The 23510-nt window shown below is 43.8% G+C and overlaps 1 protein-coding gene and 1 long non-coding RNA gene across 25 annotated transcripts in view; one reads left to right on the top strand and one right to left on the bottom strand.

Annotated features, from left to right (window-relative positions):
• Positions 1-23510, bottom strand: part of TENM1 (teneurin transmembrane protein 1) — a 1198498-nt gene that overhangs the window by 370177 nt on the left and 804811 nt on the right. Inside the window, exon 1 of one of the 24 annotated variants that reach the window (XM_053273544.1) lies at positions 8930-9055. The exons of the other annotated variants lie outside the window; for them this stretch is intronic. The gene's annotated coding sequence lies outside the window, so the exon portion shown is untranslated. Of the gene's footprint in view, positions 1-8929; positions 9056-23510 lie in introns of those variants that run through there. 24 annotated transcript variants of the gene reach the window in all.
• The window catches only part of LOC128335401 (uncharacterized), a 119690-nt gene that overhangs the window by 95998 nt on the left and 182 nt on the right, over positions 1-23510 (top strand). The window lies entirely within an intron of this gene.

Below are 23510 nucleotides of genomic sequence, written 5' to 3'. Positions count from 1 at the left end.
CTCACATGAACCCTGTGAGGTGAGGACAGTTCAAAGGGTAACAGAATTACCGATGCGACCACTGTCCAATTGGTGGCATCCAAATTCTGCACTAGCACAATGGCCGGATCTGGGCATTTAAAAAAAAAACTTTTGCTGTTCCTCCAACCAGACAATGATCTTCTGTCAGAGAGAAGGAAAATTCCATCCCACTTGTGTTGCACATCCAAAAAAAGAAACTTTGATGTCTGTCTTAGGCACTGAAGCCACTTGACAAATACCCAACCAGCCAGACATTTACCTAATATACCGGAAATTGAAAGAATCAAGGAAATCTTATATAGTCAAGACTCATTTCAGGACTTTCTAATACTGAGGACATTATTAATAATTTTTGATGTTTACAAGCCTGTGATATTTTTGCTCAGTATCAAGACTGTTAGGTTCTTACATGAACCAAAACATTTTTATGGAAAGTATTTGAGTATCTATGTGGATGTATGTTCTGTGAATTACTATTCATTTGGACTTAGAAAAATAGGAAGCTTACACTGAGTCATACCATTGGTCCATCTAGCTCAGTAGTGTCTACATACTGTATACTGGCAGCAGCTTCTCCAAGGTTGCAGGCAGGAGTCTCTCTTAGCCCTATCTTGGAGATGCTAGGGAGGGAAGTTGGAACCTTCTATATGCAAGCATGCAGGTGCTCATCCCAGAGCAGCCCCATCCCCTCAGGGGAGTATTGTACAGTGCACACAGATAGTCTCCCATTCAAATGCATACCAGCGCTGACCCTGCTTAGCAAAGTGGACAATGCATGCTTCCTAACAAAAGACCAGCTTTCATCCCTTGGCAATCACAAGGGTTTCATTCCAGGAAAACCTTGCGATTGGCAAATTCACGGTTGGTAAGCCATTGAAATCAAAGGCACACAATGGGTTAGAGGAATCATGGTCGCGAAAAGACCACAAAATACAGTTAAAAATGGGAGGTCCCTCCAACCCCCTCTAAATCACCACAAATCAGTAAGAGACGTGAAGGGGAACCCCCCAAAATCACCAAGAAATCTCACCAAACCCTGGAACCTGGGTCACGGTTGGCAAGACCAGTCACAATTTCCCAGTTGGGGATACTCAAAAGCGCGACTGGGAAACCCACAGTTGATAAGGGATGACTGTACAATTATATATTTATATTGAATATTGACTAATAAATATAATTGATGAATAGAAGTTTAGCCCCAATCTTTTTCAAGTGTCCAGTTAAAACTTGCTCAATGTCAAAAGGGGCCACCACTAGTCTTCCTGCCAAAATGCAGGAATCGCCTTGGGACTGTTTTAATGAAAGGCTGTATACAAATTTAACAACAAACAAATAAAATAAATGCTGCACTCCTTGTGGCATGGTTCTTACACTTCTCCTGCTTGGCCCTCTTAATACTTCTGCTAATCCTATGCAGAACTTTTTATTTGCTTGTCTTATTACATTCATTTATTCCAGACTATCTAGAAGAATGGTTTTTACATATACATAACATTACTTACACATATATATTTACGTTTCCAGTAACTATCTAAAAAAACACAAGGCTATTATGCTACAGAAATAACTCTGAAATATACCTACGAGTAGGCCTACTGTCATTCAATGCAGAATAGTAGCTATGGTCTTGTGACTGGTGGTCAAATGTAGAAAGCTGACTGCTTTCTGTTGGACTATACATGTAGGAATTCCAGAACAGACAGGAAGCCAATTCCATTACTGTGAAAAATGATTGTGGGACCACGTATTTTGCAGAGATGTTATATTTTTTAAGAAACGCAATTACAGTAGCAACTTAGGTAATGAAAACTGTCTTTTGCTTACAATGATTTGGATGTTTCTTTGTGCTGATTACACTCTTTCAAAACGTTACAGTAAAAGAGTCATTATTGATTTTACCCATCAAGCTTGATGGGGAAAGCACTGGAAAGGACTATGTCCCCCCATCCCAGCTTCTGTGATATCACAGGAACATGGGGAGCTGCCTTCTACCGAGGCAGCCCATTGGTCCAGCTAGCACCCCACAGTTCCAGGCAGGAGTCTCTCCCAGCCCTACCCCGAGATACCAGGAATTGAACTGGGGATCTTACAAACAGGACAAATGTTTATATACCGCTTTTCAACAAAAGCTGCCAAAGCAGTTTACATAGATATAATTAAAGATGGATCCCAGTCTGCGAAGGGCTCACAATCTAAAAAAGAAATCAAAGATAGCCACCAGCAACAGCCACTGGAGGGATGATGTGCTGGCATTGGGTAGAGCTAGTTGCTCTCCCCCTGCTCAATAAAGAGAATCGAGACTTTTAGAAGGTGCCTCTTAGCTCAGTTAACATGGGATCTTCTGCATACAAAGCACATGCTCTGCCACTGGACTATGGCCCCATCTTGCACCTTCATTCTCTTTAACAGCTGTCCCCTGGTGCTGTGACAAGCACAGAGGCAAGCTGCTTTCATGTCGGGCTAGGTACAAATGATTCGGCTTCAGCTCTTCCAAGGCAAATCTTGGCATAGCCTATCTAGTAGCATGGGAACTCATAATAGCTCTACCCAAATGAACAAAGCAATTTGGTAGTCAGTGCACCGAGCTCAAGCCTGCTACATATTTAAGTAGCATCTTAATTCCAAAATTTAGATGAGCTCTAACACTTGCCCGTGTAAATGCTCTCCCTACAGCTGTGCTCCATGGGAGATTCCAGGGTATACCATACGCATCAAGATTATGCCCTTGTGGATCTGGTAACATTGAAACAACTGCTCACGTTTTACTGCATTGTGAATATTACAGAGACACAAGACGCCAACAAATTGCCCCACTTTTGATTAATTTTCCGGGTCGTGGAGAGGATTTTTATTTAAGCTATTTGCTTACTAATCCTAATTTGGATGTTATTCATATCGTGGCCAAATATTGTTATATAATATGCCAAATACGTATAAATGTAGTTTGATTTTATATCTTATTATTATTATTATTATCATTATTATTTTAATATTGTTGTATTGCTGGTCTACGACCGAAATAAAGTTTTACTTACTTAACAAAGCAATTTCCTGTGAACTCTGCCCTGTGATGAAGAAAAAAACATGTCTACCAAAAAGAGGGGAAAACGGTAGGATGAGAAAGGACCTGCAACTCAACACCTTTTAGGTTGGAAACCCTTCTTTGGGGGTCCGACAACAATAAAAACAAGAATATGAAATGAGTCGTTCTGAAAGACCACACCCTTTAAAAATGTGTGCCACTGGAATAAAATATAATTTTTAAAAATAATCCTTTTTCATAATCTATGCTGATAGACTGAATCACTAACCTGATGTTCACAAATAAAGGTTAAACATCTTAAAAAACTGATTAAGAGGATAAATAAAACCACCATGTACTAATACGTCATTTGCTGCCTCATTTAACTTTCTCACCATGAATTATGGATGTCTAGAGCATCCTAAACAGTCAATAAGGTTATTACTAAAAGGAGGTTAAAATGTTTATTCATGAAATCTAATTCATCCACTAAGTAGGAAAGGAAAGAAAGTGGCACCACAAAAACCGTGAACAGTTACAGCCAGTCAGATGAAAGGGTAAAAATGCTCTAAACAGAAATTCTGGGTGGTGGTATCCTTGAAAACCAAATTGGGATGCACCACAGAAGAAAAGGGAAAGATGACATTTCTCTTTCCTTTTGTGAGACCATTCACAGTACTCTGTGTTCACAGACCCTGAAATAGGCCATCCTGTACTTATGAAGCAGGGTGTGGAAATAAAATAGTTCTGACTGGTTTGCTTGCTAGTTTGTTTGTTTATTGAAACGTTAGGATAAGAAGGTATAACGGCAATGAGATACACATCTTCCCAAACCCACAAGCTTTCTCAAAGACCTCTTTAATGCGTAGATAAAATAAAAAATTAAAATAGATTTTCAAAAACTTAGCAGCTGTTGTGATGTGACACATCAGCTTTGGTGCTATACACTAGTGCAGGGATGGGGAACCTTGGCACTCCAGCTGTTTTTGGACTACAACTCCCATAATCCCCAGCCACAGAGGCCAATAGCTAGGGATTATGGGAATTGTAGGCCAACATCTGCAGGAGTACCAAGGTTCCCCATCCCTGCGGCTGAAATGTGCTCCTAAATACAATAGCTCAGCATCATGACTCAGCAAAACTGACAGCAATTGGCCAATCCTGTTGCAGTAACAATGTAAACCAATCATGTTACAAAACCCACAGCAGCAGTATTCCCTCTAACAAGCATTTCCAGCTGTTTACTACAACTCCCAGAATCCCCAAGCAAATGCCATTGCAATTGGGGATTCTGGGAGCTGTAGTCAGCAACATCTGGGAAACCCTGTTAGACCCCAGAATCTCATAATAAGCACTGACCCCCAGTATCTCATAATAAGGAAGGAGAGAGTGAAAATACTGTCACTCGACAGCCAATGAATTTCATCACTTCTCTCATTTCTTCTTAAGCATGTTTAACGGAATTAAGATACTCACAATTCAACTTCAACTTTATTGTTATTACAGCCAATGGCCCCTCATTACAACAGAACTACCACAGAGAAAACTCTGCAAGAGTTGCCAAGTTTCTTTGCATTGCAAGTAAACTTCACAGAAGAAATGTTGAGAGGGTAGATGTGGGCATAGCACATTAGGAGGGTGAACAGATTTTATTTATTTTAAACTTTGTTATGTATGATACTGTAGTTTTTATTGTATTGTTCCTATTGTAGTTTCTATTGATGCTACTGTTGTAACGAGATGTATAGTTTTCTGTGATACAATGGATCTGGTTACTTATTATGAGATAGCTACAATGCAAATGTCAAAGTGGCACAGCGGGGAAATGCTTGACTAACAAGCAGAAGGTTGCCAGCTTGAATCCCCGCGGGTACTATATCAGACAGCAGCGATATAGGAAGATGCTGAAAGATATCATCTCATACTGTGTAGGAGGAGGCAATGGTAAACCCCTCCTGTATTCTACCAAAAGAAAACCAAAGGGCTCTGAGGGTGCAAAGAGTTGAAATTGACTTGACGGCACACTTTACTTTACAATGCAAATATATCTGGCATATACCAGGGATCGTCATTATTTTTCAAGCGGTCACCACTCTGGGGGGAAACCTTCAGTGAGAGACACATTTCCCCACTATGCTGACCCCTGCACAATACTGCACTATTTTTTTTTAAAAGCCCTCTAAGAGAGACAGACCGCTCTCTTGAGAGCTCCAGCAGGAAAATGCTGGGAAGGGACACACTTTGCAGCAGTCTGTACCTACCTGCTAAGACTGGGACATAGGCAGCTGCCATATACCAAGCTCAGTATTGTCTACCCAGACTGGCAGCGGCTTCTCCAAGGTTGCAGGCAGGAGTCACTCTCAGCCCTATCTTGGGTATGCCAGGGAGGGAACTTGGGACATGCTCTTCCCAGAGCGGCCCCATCCCCTAAGGGGAAATTCTTGCACTGCTCACATGTCCTCGCCCATTCAAATGCAACCAGAGCGGAGCGTGATTAGTCAAGGGGGAAATGCAAGCTTGCTAACAAAAGACCAGCTCTCCTCAGTATATACATATACAGTCTTCCCTTGCCACCAGCATAGGTTCACGTTCCGGGCGGTAGTGGAGCACGACCGCCGTGGCAGCCCTGCTAACCCCGCCCCCGTGTCTGAGGTCAGATGTAGGGCTAGCCACGCCCCCCACATCTGACATCAGATGCGGGGGCGTGGTCTGGCCGAACGGAGCCTTGAGGCTCCATTCGGCAGAGTAGAGTTGCCCTCAACTGCCGAAGGGGCTGCGCGGCCCCTTCAGCAGTTAGACGAAGGCTGGTGCTGTGTTCGCAGCACACAGTCAGGAGCGACTCTTCCTTGCATTTGCAGGGAAGAGCCGCACCTGGCTGGCGCTACGAACACAGCACCAGCCTTAGTTTAGCTCCCGAAGGGGCCATGCGGCCCCTGCTCAGGGGCTAAACTACCACCCCCACGTCTGACGGTGGACGCGGGGGGGGGGGCGTGTCGGGGCCGCTCTCGCAGCCCCTGATTGGTCAGCGGCCCGGGTTCTTTGAACCTGTTGGCCCAATAGTCGCTCCGCCCCTGGTTCCGGGACAATACTTAGCGAAGGGGACAATTCTTGCTTGCTACTTCAAGACCAGCTCTCCTCTGTTGGGACTCAAGACTGCTGTTTGTTTCCCTTACAGGAACTGCCTGGCACTCAGCAAAGCACAAAATTGCACAGTGGGGATGGTAATCTCCACATGGAGCTGGGGGACTGTGCTGGGTATTCAGTTTTGGCTGAAGCTTCACATAGGCCCAACCAACAATTAGGCAGAGAGCCACCCTAAGGGTTGATGGGGGCCGCTACTGACCCTGGGTCTCATGTTGGAGAAAACAGGCATATACCATCGACAGGCTTGCCCGCTTAGATACACCTAAGGATTTGAGGTGGGGCCTGGGGATACCACAAGACTGCCAACCCTGTAAAAATGGAGTGGGAAGCTGCTTCTGGTTTATTATTGTGGTTGAAGGAAGAGGCAGGGCAAATAATCTGTAAGAGATATTATTATATCAAAAGTCTCTTCTTGCAAGTAAGAGGGATTCAGAAATCTGAGTTCTTTTCATGTCCTGGCTACTCTTGACCAATGGGGGTCCGAGAAAACAGGTCAAATACAGTGCCTTAACCCAGGGTTCAGTTCATCCCACAGCACCCAATGGGGCAGGCAAGACAAGCCAGTGGTGTGCCCTCCACATGGCAGTCTCGAGATCCCACCTCAGCCCTCACCTTCATTGAGCCATAGGACATGAAAAGAACCTAGACTTCTGAAACCCTCTTACTCTCAAGAATGGAATTTTGATATCACAATCTCTTAGAGGCAGAGTCCAGCAGCAGATGACTGAGATTAACCACTGCCACCCATTTGCCAAGAATAACCCAGTTTCTCCACACACACCCCTTTTTTTGAAGGCACACTGGCAATCCTACCTATAGTGTATAGGCAACTATGGAGGAAAGAGAAGTTCACTCTCACACTCAGACCTTAAAATCTTCCCCAGATGCAAAAATAGGAACAAAGATTTACCAGGGACAATGACCAGGAAGCCCTGAGGGACAAAATGAGGGCAAGTTAGGAACATAGGCAGCTGCCATATATTGAGTCAGACCATAGGTTCATCTCGCTCAGTATTGTCGACACAGACTGGCAGCGGCTTCTCCAAGGTTGCAGGCAGGAGTTTCTCTCAGCCCTATCTTGGAGATGCTGCCAGGGAGGAAACATGCAACCTTCTGCTCTTCCCAGAGCGGCTCCATTCCCTGAGGGGAATCTCTTACAGTGCTCACACTTCTAGTCTCCCTTTCATATGCAACCAGTGCAGACCCTGATTAGATAAGGGGATAAGTTGTGCTTGCTACCACAAGACCAGCTCTCTTAGGGTGCATGGGAGTGGATTATGCCTTCAGTAACCAAAGAGAGCCATTGTCACAAGATCTAAATACTACTAGACCAATTCCTTCCTTTCAGGATGCAGCCCTGCCTGTCTCCAAATCCGAAGCCGACAATGCAGCCTTATCATCCCATCTCAGAAATTTTCTAAAAGGTTAATGAATTCTGGCATTAAATATGATCACAGTCCTAAATAAAACTATAAATTTTCATCCCCACTGAACCCAGGAAAACCCTCATTATTAGGGAAGGAATGGCTAGGAACTTTAATGATAAAAGGCACTGCTGGCATAAAAAATGCCATTAAAAGGTTTGCTGAAATAGCAGGACCTTATAACAATATTTATGGTAACAACTAATGATAGCTTAACAATACTGAATGCAAAGCGCATTCTGCTCCATTTCCAATAGGCCCTGCTTTGGTAATTACATTCAGGGGGAAACAGGTATTTGTTATCCTTGGAGCATGATGAAATTTGTTTTCAAGCTCATAAATTGCCTGCAAATTACCTCCTCCCTCCTTTGGCTTCTCTCTTCATCAGGGACCCACTGCCATGTTCAGTTTTATAGCAGAAGCCTCCTTGCTTGCATCACGGCTCAAGGGAATGTGCAGGACACTCCGATTTTCTGCACCCGAGCAGGGGTAAGCAACTACGGCTCTCTGGCTGTTGTTGGAACTTCAACTCCCATCACCCTCAGCCACAATTAGGAGAGACCAAGACTCAAAAAGGAAAGAGCATCATTTCCAAGCACAGTTCTTGAGGGTTAGTTTACAAAGGAGGCAGGCTGAACAGTGATATCTACGTGCAGGATGTGTGAACTGGCATCTCCGCATCAGTGCTGGGTATGCAGACACAGCAGTTACTGCAAATTAATTGAAAGGCTGATAGAACAGGTGCATCTTAAGATTATTTTGGGAAACAGCCAGAGATGGAGAAACACTCATTCTAACAGGGAGTGCATTCCAGAGCCCCAGGGCAACCACAGAGAAGGACTGGTCCTGAGTAGCCACCAAACAAGCTGGTGGCCACCATAATTGGACCTCCCCAGATGATCTTAATAGGTGGGAGGGCTCATGACAAAGGAGAAGCGAGCAGGATAATCGGGGACCTTCTTCATTAAAGAATGCAGGTGCTCTTTCCAGAGCAGCCCCATCCCATAAGGGGGAATATCATACAGTGTTCACATCCCATCCAAAAGCAAACCAAGGTGGAATCTGCTTGGTAAAGGGGACAGTTCATGCTTGCTACCCCAAGACCAGCTCTCCTCCCACTGCTCTTAAATAGCCTGCTCTTGAAGCATGGATGCCACTGCAAAGCAACTCCTCCCATTTAGGCTCCCACATATAATCTTCTAGATAATAAGTTGGCTGAGCCAGCAATCTTGCTGGGATAGAGCAAGAGCTCCAGCCGTGTATCCAGCCTTTGGACCGCTCCAGTGACAGGCAGGGCACTCCAGGCAGGCTTCCGTACCTTGGACAAAGCAGGAAAGATCGAGCTGGATTGTATAGCGGTGGTTCCAGAGTTCTGAAGTTTTACCAAGGGTTTACCAAGCTGCAAGTTAGTTAGAATGGTTGGCTCTGCACTTTTCCTGTACGAAGCTTTCTATGTCTGAAGGACCTTTGCCAAATTCTGCAAGAGACAGCTCCGACGGCACTGTGCGGGAGACTGTAACTCTGCTGCCGAGTCATCAAGGCAATAGTCCAAATCTGAGGAAAGAGACAGGGGCATATCTTCAGGCCACTGAGGGAATGCTGGATGAACCCCATGAGTTCCTCTTGTGCAGAAGGTTTATTTATTTATCTATCATATTTTTACACCGCCCAAAACTTACGTCTCTGGGTGGTTTACAACAAGATTAAAAGTAAAACAGTAATTAAAAACAAAAACAAAAAACTTAAAAGCAAGAAATTTAAAACACAATTTAAAGTTTTAAAACAAAACAACATTAAAACAATCAAAACAATATCGGTTAAAAGTCTGGGTGAAAAAATGCTTCTTTAGAGACTTTTAAAAAGATGTCAGAGATGGGGAGGCTCTTATTTCACTAGAGAGTGCATTCCAAAGCCTCGGGGCAGCAACGGAGAAGGCCCGTCCCTGAGTACCCACCAGACAAGCTGGTGGCAACTGCAGACGGACCTCTCTAGATGATCTCAATGGGCAGTGGGGTTCATAACGAAGACAACGTTCTTAAATACCCTTAAATACCCAGGGCCCAAGCTGTTTAGGGCTTTATAGGTTATGACCAACACCTTGTATTTTGCCCGGAAACATATTGGCAGCCAGTGTAACTCCTTCAATACGGGAGTAATATGGTCTCTCCTGGATGATTCAGAGACCAGCCTGGCTGCCGCATTCTGGACCAACTGTAGTTTCCGGACTACGTACAAGGGCAGCCCCACATAGAACACATTGGGTTCAGACAGAGTGGGCACATCAGGGGTCTGGGAAAAGAGCACCGCCTAGTGTGTCCTCTCCCAAGTCTTGCATCTCAACTCCAGGCAGGGGTGTAGGGTGTGTGGTTCCTGACCCCAGGGACAAGACACCAGAGCACATTGCCATTTCTAAGCATATAGGTGATTCACATTTCAGTGCCTCTCTGAATTCCCCTCACTCTCCCAGGCAGTGAGAAGTTTAATGGACAGTGCAAACTAGACTTCATTCCTTTTGGATGAAAGAGAACATGTAACGGGAAAACAGAGGTCCCCTTGCCTCTGGTTCCCGAACCTTAACATTTGAACTGGGAATTACAGTTAACTCCCCCATCCATGGCAAAAAAAATGACCTGTGGTTTCCCTCCCCTAACTGCAGTTGTTACCTTTGCTTTGTAGCGAGTTATGCCGCTGATAACTGCATTTCAGCGGCACCTTCCTTAAGTCCAATCAGGGAGTGCAGTTTGCCTTTGCCTCCAACTGGAGTTGAGGAAGGAAGCTCCTACCTCACTCCGGATCCTACTGGCCACGCAGTCTATCATTCAGGAAAGAAGGATGCCTGCACTGCCAGCTTCCCATCTCTCTGAAGTTTCCCATCACCTACTGCAGGTCCGCAAGACTGCAGTAGGTCTGAACACAGAGGGGAGAGCAGGGAGAGGGGTTGCGGAACCGCAGGTGTACTGGTCCATATTTTGTCTGACGCAGCCCCTAGTGTCTTATGGATTTTTTTTAGTATGCACTTTGTTTACAACTATATAAGTACAGCAAATACAGAGGCAAAGAAGAGTCACTTCTATGAGAGGCCTTACAGATTCCCAGAGAGAGAGGTCTTACACCATCAAGGTGCTTTTCACCCTTCAGTTAATGCTCCTTCTCCACTGAACGGCCACTTCAGTCCCTCTCAGCCCCTTCAGATGTTACTTCAGCCGTTCTCTCTTTGCAGGGAAGGGTCACCCACTCAAATGGTTGGCATGCAACAGGATGGCCAGCAACCTCCTCACAATCAGCTCCCTTCAGCTGACCATTAAGGACTATTAATCAATGGGAAGAAGAGTCACCCAGAAGATAAGACATTTGTAATCCAGGCAAAGCAAATGAAAAACACGGACATGATCAATGTAAAGTTGAGGCTGGCTGCAGCGGAACGGTTTTGCAGTGCTACCACACTGGAAAGGGAGACCACAAAGAAGCCTAAATGCAAACAGGGATGGGAGGGCACACTTCAAACAGCTTATTCCTCACAGTGTAGTCTTGCTCAATGTCAGCTTTGCATGGCCTGGCCTCTAGGAAGATTTAGTAAAGCTTGTACACACTTCACCACACATAAAAATCAGGTCTGAAAATTACGATTCCCACACAATCACTAATTGCTTTAGAAAATGCAAGCATACCTCAACCTTCCCAGCTCCAATTTTAATTACTTTTTCACTTGACTGTGTGCCTCGTAGTATCTGATAAGATCAGAACTGCAAATATAGCAAGCAAGGTGATTTAATTCCGGATTGACTGAACTCCAAGGGTTTCACAGCTTTTAAACTCTATTATGACCTCAGAGCATGCTATGGACTTCTATAGAATTACATCCTGTGTGCAAAATGTATCCTAAATGCAAGGAAGCTGCCTCATAGCATTGGCAAGGAGATCTGCAGCCCAATCCTATGTATCTGTATTGGAAGAACGTCCCATTCCATTCAATTCCTTACTCCCAAGAGTGCATATGATTGCAAGTCTAACACTTTCACAACTGATAGTCCCATGATGTACATTAGAGCAAGTGTTCAAACATGCTACTTTATTCCGTTGGGATCTGCTACTTTATTCCAAATTTTAAAGTTCAGAGACTTATAGGTTTTCAAGATTATTCTCTTGGTGCATTTTTCATGGAAGCCACCTCAACCCTTGTAGAGCAGGCCCAATAGATGTAAATAAGGTAAAAAGAAAGCTCAGGTCCACAATAATTTCCCATACAATCACAGGAAGCTGCCTTATACTGATTCAGACCATTGGTCCATCTAGCTCAGTACTCTCTACCCTGACTGACAGTGGCTCTCCAAAATTACAGGTAGGAGTCTCTCCCAGTCCTACCTGGAGATGCTACCAGGGATTGAACCTGGGACCTTCTGCATGCAAGCATGCAGGTGCTCTTCCACTGAGTTATGATCTGGTCCCCTAAGGGGAAGATCTTACAGTACTCATGCGTAGTCTCCCATCCAAATGCAAACCAAGGCAAGCCTTGCTCAGTAAATGAGATAATTCATATTTGCCACCACCGCAAGACCATTTCTCCTCCCCTACTTGTTTGAGAACAGGTTTCACCTTCATAGTAGCAGAAAGTATATTTGAAAACCCAAGATAGTGGCTGCTAAGTCATCAGATGTGGCAAGGGTAAGCCATTTAGTTTTGTTTACATGTGGAAGGTTATATATATTTTTATTTATATACCACCCTTCATCCTAAGACCCCAGGGCAGTTAACAGCAAGATAAAACAATAAAAAACATTCTTTTCATGTCCCTGCTTCTGGGTCTAGAATGCAATTCTGGCGTGTGTGTGTGTGTGTGTGTGTGTGTGTGTGTGTGTAACCAATACACTGTTTCAGCCTCTTCAGTCCTCATCTATCAGACATAAATAAATACACATTTACAGCTGCCAAATAAAGAAGCACATGTTAATTTCCTTGATCTGCATAATTAACTTCAGTACTGAATAACCCCTCCTGCCCTCACCAGCTCAGAGAAGGTCAACACCAATTGTGTACAATGTGAAAATACAACCTGTGTTTTGGCCTGACGGGACAGGCTGACCATTTAGTTGCTATAAACTGGAAAACAGCCAGTTTCAACATGGTCACAGACCTCATTGGCTTCTCCATAGCTAGCTATTGTTGTTGTCCTGCATGCCACATTATACAACTCGCCTCGCTGGCATTGGTCACCAAGTCAAAATTGTGGTTGCCTACCCTACCCTTGCTTGCTTGGGGAGGGGATAGTCTCACTTGCAGGGGTGTAGCTATAATTGAGCAGGTGGGTTCAAAGTACCTGGGCCCCCCAGCTCTTGAAGGCCCCCCAGCTCCACCCCTCCCTATTTTCTTCATTATCTCCCTCACTCCGAGGGGCCGCCAGGGTGAGGGATGAACATGGGGCCCCTCTCCCCTAGCTACGCCCCTGATCACTTGGGCTATTCCCTGCCCACCTCCTCTCCATGGGCCATGAGCTGGCCAGAACACTGACCTCTTCAGGGTCCCGAACTCCCTTATTTCAGAAAGTCTAAGATACACAGTACCCTGTTTACCCTAAAGTAAGACCTACCCCGAAAGTAAGACCTAGCAGTAATTTCTGATGTACCGCTAATTACCCTAGTGCATTTTTGGGGGCTAAAATTAATATAAGACACTGTCTTATTTTCGGGGAAACACGGGTAATACCTGCTGTTTACCTTACACAACTTAAGGTCCCCAATCACAGAAGAGACTTCAACCTTGGCCTGCTTCGGTGTCCTTCTCTCAGCTGTAGTAGATGGAAGGAAGATCCCTTTCTTGGGATACCTGTGCCCATGTGACACCAGGCAAGCCGAAACCACAGAGCATGTCCTCCTTCATTGCCCATTCTACAGAGACTCTCACAATACCCTCATTCTCCAAAAGCTGACTAGGTTTCCCAACTGCCCTGATTAATTCTACACCTCCCTATTACTCTCTTCCCACAATCCCTCTACAAAACACAATGTTGTTAAGTTCTACGCAGCTGCATGCACAATTCGCCAGACTCTGACCGCCAATGAATGCTAACTATACCTGACGCAGCACAGAGTCCCAACAATAATCTACAGGCTATAAAATTATAATACTATAACTTACAATTTTATAGTTTTCAATTCTACAATAACATTTTTTACCCTATAGCCTTTTACTTAAAGATTTTAGTTATCCCACAGTTTTAACCCATACAGTTCTAATCTCTTTTAAATGTAATACCTTTTATTTAGGAAGCTATCATATACTCTGATAGCTGAGAATGTGGATGATCTGCAAGCTCTAGTAATGCAAGTCAAGGACCATAGTGAAAAAATGGGACTACAGTTAAATGTAAAGAAGACTAAACTAATGACAACGGGTACAGCAACCAGCCTCAGAGTTGATAATGAAGACATTGAAATAGTGGATAGCTTCTGCCTTTTAGGATCGACCATCAACAATAAAAGATCCAGCAGTCAAGAAATACACCACAGACTAGCACTTGGTAGGGTTGCAATGAATGCCTTGGAAAAGATATTGAGATGCCGTGATGTGTCTATACCTACAAAGATTAGAATCATCCAGGCAATTGTTTTTCCTCTATGTGACACTCTATGGATGCGAAAGCTCGACTTTGAAGAAGCAATACAAAAAAAGTACTGACGTTTTTGAACTTTGGTGCTGGAGAAAACCTTTGAGGACAGCCAGGAAAACAAACAAATGGATCATAGAACAAAAGCAATCCAGAATTTTCACTCAAGGAACAAATGACCAGGCTCAAACTATCATTCTTTGGACACATTATGCGAAATCCCAGCTCCCTTGAGAAGTCCATAATGCTGGGGGAAGTAGAAGGAAAGAGAAGATGACGATGACCAGTAGCAAGGTGGATGGACTCGATTAAGACAACAATGAATGCACCACTGAGAGACCTTAAAGGCCAAGTGGAAGACAGATCATCCTGGAGAGAATCTATCTCTGTGGTCGCTAAGAGTCGACACCAACTTGGCGGCATTTAATCAAATCATATACTGAGTCAGACCATTGGTCCATCTAGCTCAATATTGTCTACACAAACTAGCAGTGGCTTCTCTAAGGTTCAAGGCAGGAGTCTCTTTCCACCCTATCTTGGAGATGCCAGGGAGGAAACTTGGAAGCTTCTGCATGCAAGCAGGCAGGTGTTCTTCTCAGAATAGCCCCATCCCCTGAGGGGAATATCTTAAAGCGCTCATGCAGGTAATTTCCCATTCAAATGCAACCAGGGCAGACCCTACTTAGCAAAGGGAACAATTCATGCTTGCTACCACAAGGCCAGCTCCCCTCCCATGGACCAGTCTCCTGTACCTGCTTTCCTGGCGGTTACAGTTTCTGTGCTCTGGTTTCCTTACAATTGCCAGATACTGTAAGAGAGTCTTTATTATTTATTCGATTGCTATACCGCCCTTCCCAAAAATGGTTCAGGGCGGTTTACACAGAGAAATAATAAATAAATAAGATGGATCCCTTTCCCCAAAAGGCATACAATCTAAAAGAAAGAAACACAAGATAGACACCAGCAACAGTCACTGGAGGTATTGTGCTGGGGGTGGAGAGGGCCAGTTACTCTCCCCCTGCTAAATAAAGAGAATCACCACGTTAGTTAAAAGCTGCCTCTTTGCCAAGTTAGTAGGTATGGTTTATAAACCTTATGCGTTCTAACCATTTAGTAATTTTATAGCTTTCTTACTGTTTATACTCCCTCGATTTTAATAGCCAACTGCTGCCAATTTTATATTTTATTTATTATTTATTTCTTACATTTCTATACTGCCCCATACAAAAAGGTCCCTAGCCATTCACAATCTAAAAAACCATTAAAGCACTGACACAATTAAAACAATTTATAAATACAGATAAAAACACTATAACCCCAAGCTTGCCTTATGTTGGTCAAAGACTGTAATAGAGTGGTTGGTTGGTCGATCGAATGTGGCCATTCAGCTGCTACCCAGCCGAGATGCTCAGAGTGCTGCGGGTTGAGAGGCAGTCATAGACTTCCTGCCTCTCTTTCCTGGAACACAAGAAGCTACCTTCTACCAGGTCAGATATTGGTCCATCTAGCTCAATATTGTCTACACAGACTGGCAGCAGCTTCTCCGAGGTTGCAGAGAGGAATCTCTCTCAGCCCTATCTGAAGATACTGTTATGTGGGATTTGGGATAAACTCACATACAGGATCTTCCTGAAGGAGAAGAGTCTGGACATCCCATTTAAGATGGACACCTTTTATGTAGCCTGTATTCAGTATAACAATCAAGATACAGCAGAGTAAATAAGCCCCAAAAGGCAAGAAATCACAAATGAATAATACAGTCTGACTAAAATCCTCGCACTGCAGCTCAGAGAAATAAGCAGCCACCCACACACACCCTCACAAGCAAAACCCACAAGCTGTCCGTTACTTGGCCGGAGTCCCAGTGCCAGCTGGCACCAATCTCAAGAGTTGAGACTTAGGCTTCTGAGTCTGCGCTGGCTCTTCTCTTTTGGTTTGGAGAAAGCTTCTCTGATTCGACTCCCCAAAGCCATAACCTTTGTAGCCAAAATGTGAGGATGAGTCTTCCTGGTATGATCTTCTCCTGATCACCCCGCTTGTGGAGGAAGGGGTGACCAGTCACTAGACCGGCCAAATCACTTGAAAAGACCCCCATGGAGCTTTCTGAGCCATTCTGCTCCAGTGGGGTCAAGCCTTGGCTGCCTGCCAGGGACATCTTTCCCTGTCACCAGGAGACGCCTTCCTCGCATCATAGGGGAGTAGATGGTAAAAGCCTCTCATCTGCCTCATGGCTGGTAAGCTCCCAAATTTCCATTCGTTTCCCCAACACATTTTTTCATTTACTCAAATCAGCCAAAAGCTATGACCGTTAATCGTTCACTGGATATGGATTAATAGTACAAAGCAGGCATCACTCGCTTTGACATTTTAGCTGCTGTGTGTACTAAGTTAAGCAAATACGATGTGAAATTTGCCATGTCATTTTGCAGAGACAAGCTTAAAGGCTTTTGAGGCCTAGTGAGAGATTTTTGCTTAGCACAACCAGCACCCTTCCATTAAACTGTCACCCTAAGAATGATTATCCATATAATCAGTGCATAACAATACCAGGTAGGGAACTTGGAACCTTCTACATGCAAGCATGTAGATGCATTCCCGGAGTGGCCCCATCTCCTAAAGGGAGCATCTTACTATGCTCACACATGTAGCCTTCCATTCAAATGCAAACCAAGGCAGACCCTGGTGAGCAAAGGAAACAATTCATGCTCACTGCCACAAGACCAGATCTCCTCCTGCTCCAAAGCTGGATGTCTGAACTGACAAACCAAATTTGCAACTGTCCAGCAAACTCAAATCAGAATATTGAAATGGGCTTGCAAGTCACACGATGAGCCGGGTCTCACGATCAGTGAGACCCAGTTTAGCAGGGTGAGTGGGGAGGGAGCCCTGGGCGGCCAGATCAGCCGCCCACACGATTGCTGGCTCCGTGATGGAGTTGTTGGGGGCTGGGCAGCTCAGGGGCCACACGGCCCCCAGAAGCTCCAGTATGCCCTGCGCAAGTGCACAGGGCATACTGGGGAGACCCCTGGAGCCGGGAGGCTGCTTTTCGCCTCGCCTCTGGGGGTCTCCTCATGAGTAGCAGCAGTGCAGAGCCACGCTGTGGTTACTCACAGTAGGAAAGCCTGGGTTTGCAGAGTGCTCACTCCGCAAACCCAGGCTAAGGGGAAGACTAAAAAAGCGGGCAAGCCGCCTGTAAGCCACAGGGCCCGCCTGCAAGCCCGGTGGTTTACACAATCAACCAAAATCGGGGTAGGCTCTCCTAGCCTGATTTTTGCTGACCATGAGAATAGCCCCTTTGTGTCAACTTATGTTTGGGCCAATGGCTGGATTGACAAATCAGTATTACATCCATCATTGTGCCTCAGAAGGCCACTATATCATCAACGTGGGAGTGCTAAGCAAATGTCTAAATCAGGGTTTACCTATGGTATGTTCAAATGCATAAACTATATCAAAACCCAGCTCTAAACTATGCTTAGTGCAAACCAGTTTGGTGTGATGTTTCAATGCCCTTTCTTAGCTCTCACACTTGCAAGGGGTTGACTGTTCCATAGCTGCTGCATTTCCACCCACCAAACATCCTCACATGTCTCCACATCCCCACGCATTCCCAGTCATCTTAGTGAAATAATTATATATATTATATTATTTTTAAACCAGAATCTATGAATTTGAATTTTCATAAAATAGAGGACCGGGCCGGTCCACTTTGGAGCATGCCCTTATTTTGCAATTCTTATCTGAAAAATATTCTAGTAAGCCAGCTTCCGGACTTTACGTCGCTTTTATTGACCTTAAATCCACATTTGATCTCATATCCCGTGAAAGGCTCTGGCGCAAATTGTGGGACCTTACAATCGACAGAAGGTTGCTATTATTGATTTCCTCCTTGTATGAAGGTGCCTTTCTGAAAGTTCGATGTAATGCACTGGGGTCCCTTTCGAATGCGATACCCACATACAGGGGCGTGAAGCAGGGCTGCATTTTAGCTCCCTTACTATTTAATCTATATATTAATTCGGTGGTCTCCTTTGTATCTATACCTTCCACGCATCCTCCCAAAATAGCAAATAAACATATATCTATTCTTTTATATGCAGATGATATGGCAATCATGTCCCAAACCCCAATTGGTTTGAGACGTGCTTTGGGTCTCCTCTCAAAATTTTGCTCCCAAGAGTCCATTGAGATTAGTTATGGAAAAACCAAAGTCCTATTCTTTGCCAAACGACCTAGGAAATATTGTTGGTCCATCAATGGCCACAGGATTGCACAGGTTAACTCCTTCAAATATCTAGGAGTGGTTTTTCAGTCATCAGGTTCACGCAATGCCCACCTCAAATCCACATTGCTGACGGCACAGTCAACCACGAACCTTATTACCTCTTTTCACTTCTCGAGGGGGGCTTCTTACATCCCCGCTGCAGTTAAACTGTTTGTATCTAAAGTCCACTCCCAAGTGCTGTACGGAGCCCAAATAGGACCTGTCAGCAACTTTATGGCTTTAGAAACCCTGCAGTCTAAATTTCTGAGATCTATATTGTTAGTCCCCCGATGCATGCCCAATGCTGCGCTTAGACGAGAGGTGGGTATGATTAGATTGGAAACTTGCTATTGGAGGACTATCATATTATTTTGGTTAAAATTTGTCTTCTCTTGCGTAGGACTGGCCCCCCTTATTAAGACTGATTGTTTCCGATTTAAGTGGCAGACCCAAATTGCTGACAAATTGGCTCACTATGGTTTCTCTCAGGATGAGATTATAAAATTGGGATATGGTCGTTGCCAGGATTGAGATTAAACAACGTATCATGGACATGGAACTGCAGGAAGAAGTCGCTTCTCTGCCTAAGAATATCTTTCTAGGGGATCAAATCTTCAACACTAAACCAGCTAGCTATCTAAGTCTAGTTACCATCCCCAAATTTAGACGTGCTCTGACGCTCGCCCGTCTTAATGCGCTTCCATCTGCCGTCATGGAGGGAAGATTTAAAGGTACCCCTTTTTCTGCTCGACTTTGCCCTTGCGGGTCTGGTCAAGTGGAGGCAATTGCGCATGCCATACTTTATTGTAACTTTTATAGGGACACCCACTTAAGATTAGTGTCCCCTTTGTTGCAACGTTTTCCCGGGCACTTGGATGACTTCTATTTGAAGTACTTATTGTCCAGTTCTGATGACAACCTAATCATCAAAATGGCTAGGTATTGTCATATCATTTGCACCATCTGCTCAGGTTTTCAATAATGTTCTGTTCTTTCCTTTCCTTCCCCTGTGATTCCTGTTTCATGATTGCAATGGAGGGTGCTCTGCGGTTTTCAGTCAGACCTATTTGGAGTTCACCATAACTGTTCTAATTTTAACTTGGTACTATTGTGTTATAATCTGTCCATTTTATTTTGCTGAGTCTCTTTTCTTATATGTAAGCATGTAAGCATGTATGTTTTAGCTATGCACTGGTCTATGACCGTAATAAAGGACTGACTGAGGACCTCCTGTATGGGCGGGGGGGAGAAGAGTTAACTCAACCCTTTAGTTCCAATCACAGATTAAGCTTTGCTTATAAACATTTATTTCCTGGCTTTTTTCACTTGCACTGCTTGATATCTTCTCACACTCAGGAATTATACTGAACAGCTTTTTGGCATATGAAACCTTTAGCTGTATAAAATATTGAACCTTACCTAATAACCCTAGTTATAAAAGGCAGACACTGTAAAGATGATTTTTTTAAAATGGAAATTATGCCCTAATTTCATTAACTTTTGTGAGTCTCTCCAAAACATTGTTTATGCACAGGTGTCTTTTAAAAGTCAGAAGGAAACACTTAGTAATACAGATCCCAGAGGAAAAGTCCAGATACTTACTGCAAGCTAGAATGAAAATTCAGTGCAGAGAGCATCTGACCAGATTAAGCCTGACTTAGAAACTAATTGTCCAACAGACTTGTTGGGTAGCATGACCTTAAGGCTAGAAGATGCTGAACCCCATCCAAGTTTCTTAATTAATAATCTCCCCAGATAAGTTCCTCCTTACCGTTGTAGTTGATTACTAAATCTCTCTGCTTCAAAACAACAGATGGCTTAGGTTCTTCCAAAATTAACAGAGGCCAGAACTTGTGTTTCAGCCTACAGTTAATCATTCACTCCTCTCTCACCCTCATAAGCTGCATATTGTATCTATATGGATCACAAAACAGCAATTGACAGGCAGGGGTTTTATTGCTGCATTTAGTCAACTTGTCCGGAAGTTTGAAAATCAAAGGGTCATTCACACCCCTGATGGAACACTTGAGGATCAGAATCCTGACACAAGTACATTACCCTTGACTAGGCAACAAGTCAATGGAGAATCAACAATATAATTATTTTTATTAAGCATATTTATATACCACTTTAAAAAAAAAGATTTCACAGCAGTTTACATGGGGGCAGGGGGAGGGAGAAGATGGCTCCCTGTCCATCTAAGACTGTGATTTCCAACCTGTAGCCTGCAGACCACTGATGGTCTGGGAGGGACCGAAGGTGGTCCACGAGGGAGCGAAAAATAAGGTAATAATACTATAACCCCATGTACCTCTATAATATAATCCTCAGGAACAGATTTTTGGGGGAAAGTGAGCAGAAGAAAGGAGAGGGGTTGGGGAAAACTGCCCCCGATTAGGGTCTTCTCATTAGGGTAAGATATCTGGCTACTGATGTGTTTGAGCAAAATACAAAGTGCAGGTTATTACCTATAAAGCCCTTAATGGCTTGGGTCTAGGGTACTTGAGAGTGCCTTCTTTGTCATAAATCCTCCCAACTATTAAGATATAAATACTACGAATATTTATATACCACTTTCAACAAAAATCCCCAAAGCAGTTTACACAGATATAAATAAATATGGCTCCATGTACCCAAAGGGCTCACAATCTAAAAGAAAGAAATATAAGTTAGATCCCAGCAATAGTCACTGGAGGGATGCTGTGCTGGAAATCGATAGGGCTAATTGCTCTCCCCCTGCTAAATAAAGAGAATCTCCACTTTTAAAAAGATGCCTCTTTGCTTAGTTAGCAAGGGAAAGATCATCTGGGGAGGTCTGGTTGCCACTAGCTCATCTGGTGGTGATTCAGGGTTGGGCCTTCTCTGTGGCTGCAACAGGGTTTTGGAATGTGCTCCCTGTAAAAATAAGAGCTTCTCCATCTCTGGCTGCTTTTTAAAAGACCCTTAAGACAAATCTGTTTTGTAAGCTTTTATTTAAAATTAATTTTAAACACTTTTTATTGTTTTAATTGTTTGTATTATGGGAAATGGTTTTTATTCTGTTTTATATTTGTATCTTGGACAATGTACACTACCCAGAGATACATATATCAGGCGGTTTATAAATATGATAATAAATATTAACTGTTATCTCCCCACCACCCCAATAGGCCTACTGCAGGTAAAGGTCAAGTGATGAGTTCACTATGTTTGTGAGGGAGCATAATAAATTATTAGAAATAGCCATTTTTAAGATACCTCTTGATATATAACTTTGACTCCCACCAGCCAGAGGTCATGCTAAAAATGGCTTGCCTACATGGTGATCCGTGAAAGCTTTTGATGATGATGTAGTGGTCCACATAAAGGAAAAGGCTGGGAACTGTTGATCTCAGACATGCAAGGTAGACACGAAAAACAGCCACTGAAAAGATCCTGTGCTCAGGTGGATGGAGACAGTTGCTTCCCTCACCCCACTCCTGCCACTAGATATAGGAATCACCACTGGAAAAGAAGACTCTTTGCCCAGTTAGCAGGGGTAATTATGAGCTGAGGGAGAGGAGAGGAGAGCTGGTCTATGGGAGAGAGCAGGACTTCTGGTAGCAAGCATGAATTGCTCCCTTTGCTCAGCAGGGGCAAATGCAGGATTTGCATATGATGGGAGACTACATGTGTGAGCACTGTAAAATATTCCCCTTAGGGGATGGGCTGCTCTGGGAAGAACATCTGCATACTTGGTGCAGAAGGCTCCAAGTTCCCTCTCTGGCCATCTCCAGATAGAGCTGAAAGAGACTGCTGCTCGAAATATTGGAGAAGTCACTGCCAATTTGTGTAGACAATACTGAGCTAGATGGATCAATGGTCCAACTCAGTATATGGCAGCTTCAGAGGGAAAATATTATCTAGGGAAAATAGTGCCTAGGACAAGCACTGAAATTGCACCTCCTGTCCAAACATCTGACACCCATCTTTCAGATAACTTTACCATAATATCAGATCAAAAATACAAGTCAAGCTCGTTAATCTTTTAGTATTTCAAAAAATATTTAGCAGTGGACGTAGCCAGACCAAAAAATTGCTGGAAAACTACAAATTTCAGTATGCTGGGGCTCATGAAATACCCCCAAAACTATGTGGAGGTATACTTGGAAAACTAAACAGAATTGCCTGTCTAATTCTCTACTATGCATTGTAGCATCACTATTACATAAGTTTTAAAAATAAATGGAGAATTTGACTTTCCCCATATACTCTGAAAATAATTAAAATATATGCAGAGTCAACTGTGTCACTGCTTGGAATATATTCTAGTATTTCAGAAAGACAGTTAAAATGAGAGAGAGAGCAAGAAACTCCCACTGGGCCTTAATATTAAGGATTTCACACTGATTCAAAGACAAACGCACCATTAATAGTCATATTATTAAGACATCACATTTAACTCACTTATCACAAGAAGCAAAATAAGAGGAAATGAATACAATCCTAGCTCATAAGCTTCAGCTCAGTATTCACAAGCCCTGATTCTCTGTACATAGTGTCAAACTAAATATGTGTACAATGACTTATATTATATTAAATCAATTTTTTGTAACCTGTAGCCCCTTCGGGGGGCTTCCTAAAGGCCGTGGGGGGTCTGCAAAGGTCCCCCTCCCCCTGCTGGCCTCTAGGGCCTCACAGGGACCATTTGAGCATGTGCGGTGGCCATTTTTAATTTTTATTTTTTTAATGGCTGCTGGAAACAAAATGACCACCGTGCATGCTCAAATGGCCTCTGTGAATCCTGGCATGGCCTAGGGCCTCACAGATGCCATTTCAGCATGTGTGGTGGCCATTTTGTTTTCAGCAGCCATTTAAATTTTAGAAAATGGCGCCCCTTTCTAGTGTCGCCCGGGGCACGTGCCCTGCCTGGCCCACCCTAGATACGCCCCTGCTTCCTAAGTCCCTAGACAACCTTGAGCAAGACCATTTCTAGTTCAACCAAAAAGAGTGATTGTAAAGATAAAATGCAGGTAATAGGCCTGTATGCCACCCTGAGCTCCTCAGGGTAAGGGC

This window comes from Hemicordylus capensis, chromosome 11 (genome assembly GCF_027244095.1).
Source record: "Hemicordylus capensis ecotype Gifberg chromosome 11, rHemCap1.1.pri, whole genome shotgun sequence".
Classification (NCBI taxonomy): domain Eukaryota; kingdom Metazoa; phylum Chordata; class Lepidosauria; order Squamata; family Cordylidae; genus Hemicordylus; species Hemicordylus capensis.
The sequence above is the reverse complement of the archived record's forward strand: the minus strand, read 5'-3'. Positions and strand labels throughout refer to the sequence as shown.